Genomic DNA, 2,319 nt, shown 5'->3' with positions numbered 1-2,319 from the left:
CAGGAAGTCCAATTTCCCAGCTGCCTCTGTTCCAGCTCCGCACACTTGACACTTCCTTGGGTGGTTATTAGTCCCCTACACCAAGTCTCCCACCAGTCTCTTCAGCTCTTATCACCAGTAATCTAACTCATGTCACTTGCAACTCCTCGCGTGCGTCGCCTCATTGAACTTCTTCCAACAACAACAACAATTAAAACTTAGTAGTCGGGGGAAAGAAAGACGTTTAATGATAATTGTTATTTCTTGGAACTGGTCCCACATGATCCGGCGCCAGCCACCGTCTCCTGACTTCTCGTCACTCCTGCGCGTCCTGGCGAGGGACTCCCTTCACCACCATTTCGCTTATTAGACCCTTTGGAAGGGCTGTTAACACGTGATGTGGCAGAGCGCTTTTATCTGCCACCTTAGGCTGGGCTTCAGAGTCTAGGCTCGGTAGACCCTACTAAACACCCTGTTGTGATTTTGTTTGAACTTTGAGTAACATTAACATCTGTAGGAATGAAACGTGGACTCCGGCTTGCTAGGGGTTTGACCTCCAAGTGCCTTTGCCGAGAAGGACCTTGAGAAAAGCGAAGGTCACATTCATGCACGGAGGGCAAAGAAGTCTCGTACATATGAGCGATTAAGAAAAGACGATGGAGATGCAGGCGGGGTGAAGCGAGGACGGCGATGTGGTTCAGATGTGGCGGGCGCCCCCTGCCGGGCTGCCACACCTACTACCCAGCCTTCGTTGTATGAATACCCCCGCCGCCCCTCTCCCTCTCCCGCTCAGACCCCCCATCGCCACGCTAGCTTTGTGATGCTGGTGATCCTCCATCTTGGGTCCTCCTGCGATTATTGTGGCTTTTCCTTCTATCTCTTTCCTTCCGAGCTTCGTTCATATAATCTTCATTTCCCTCCCGTATTTGGTCTCCCGCCCCCCACTTCCACTCTCCATCATTTGGCCGCTTTTAGCTTGATGTAGTAAGTATGCGCAGTAGCAGCATGCCTTTGGATGAGGCCTGGCGTTGTTTAGCTCTGTGGTCCATCGAAAATCTTAAAAGATTAAGAGCTACATCCACCGCTGTAACCCAACGCCATGCAGCACGTGATATTGCGTACTCAGGATTTGAATCAGGTCTGATGATCTAACTTTAGCCGAACACTCCGTCATTGGAAAATCAAGGAAAGTCATGGATGGGATGAGACATTTGAAATATTAATCATATTAATGGATGCTGTAGTCCCTCAAGCTGGCTCTCTCTGCAATAGTGTCGACAGTAAAAGGGACTTCGAGCTGCGAATGCCAAGGCGTTCCGGTGCTCGGGATGAATAAGAATAAAGATGCCACTTGGAAGGAGCAAGTGTAATTCACGTGTTTTCGGGTTGGAGAGGCGGCGGCAAGCAGAGTAGAGATAAGAGACGAATAGCATCGTGTTGAAGCGGCGACTGTGGTTTCCATGTACCATTTAGCTCTCCGATATACTCGGGATGTGCGCCGTGTTACACCTGGAATAGTCACTGCAAGTACACCCGCGCTTGTATAAAATCTTGAAGCACTACTTTACCCGGATGCAATTAAATACACTGACGCACACATTTACCTCGATGCACACTCATGCTCCCTGGCAGCATGCCGGACCCTCATTCCGTAGTGGTGGTGGTAAGCTTGTTAGGTCACAGCACTGACGGCCCTCGTGGGATGCTCGCCGAGAAACTTTTTTCCCTGCTCCAGCCTTCTATGGTTCAAGGTATATTGTGTAATGTGTCATTTATCCGGACTCGCGACTTTTTGCCCGGGTGGAGTTTATTGTGTAATGAGTCATTTATCCGGATTTTCGAGTTTTTGTACGTCAGACGCATCAAACTCAATAAAGGAGCGACGGGGGTAGATCCGCCTTGTTTTTAATTGACCGAAGTAGAGTACGTGTAGTGTGTGCTAACTGGAGTTGTGTTAATGAGATGTCACTATCAGCGTGAAGATCTGACACCCGCCAGAGCGTAAAAGGTCTCGGTTACTGCCTGATGGAGTTGTCATATCTACCGCACACGTCAGGCCCCGCCGCTGCCTTCCTTCGGTTTCCTGAAGGAGCGGGATGATATTGGTGGCAGGTGCTGTTTGTGGTAATTGTAGTTCTTGGGAGTTACTTCGCATTGTTTGTCCTTCTCCGAGCGCCAGCTGATGTGAATGACGGTGATAGAAGTTGGAGCGACGACAGCGGGAGTAATGCGGTGATTGTTAATGGCTGTAGTTTTGATAGCAATGGCGACTTTATGGATATTGACAGCAGCTGGTTGCTAATGGAGGGACCTGCGGCGAGAGTGCCTTTTAAACCGATA

The sequence above is a fragment of the Penaeus monodon genome, chromosome 30, assembly GCF_015228065.2.
Source record: "Penaeus monodon isolate SGIC_2016 chromosome 30, NSTDA_Pmon_1, whole genome shotgun sequence".
NCBI lineage: Eukaryota > Metazoa > Arthropoda > Malacostraca > Decapoda > Penaeidae > Penaeus > Penaeus monodon.
The sequence above is the reverse complement of the archived record's forward strand: the minus strand, read 5'-3'. Positions refer to the sequence as shown.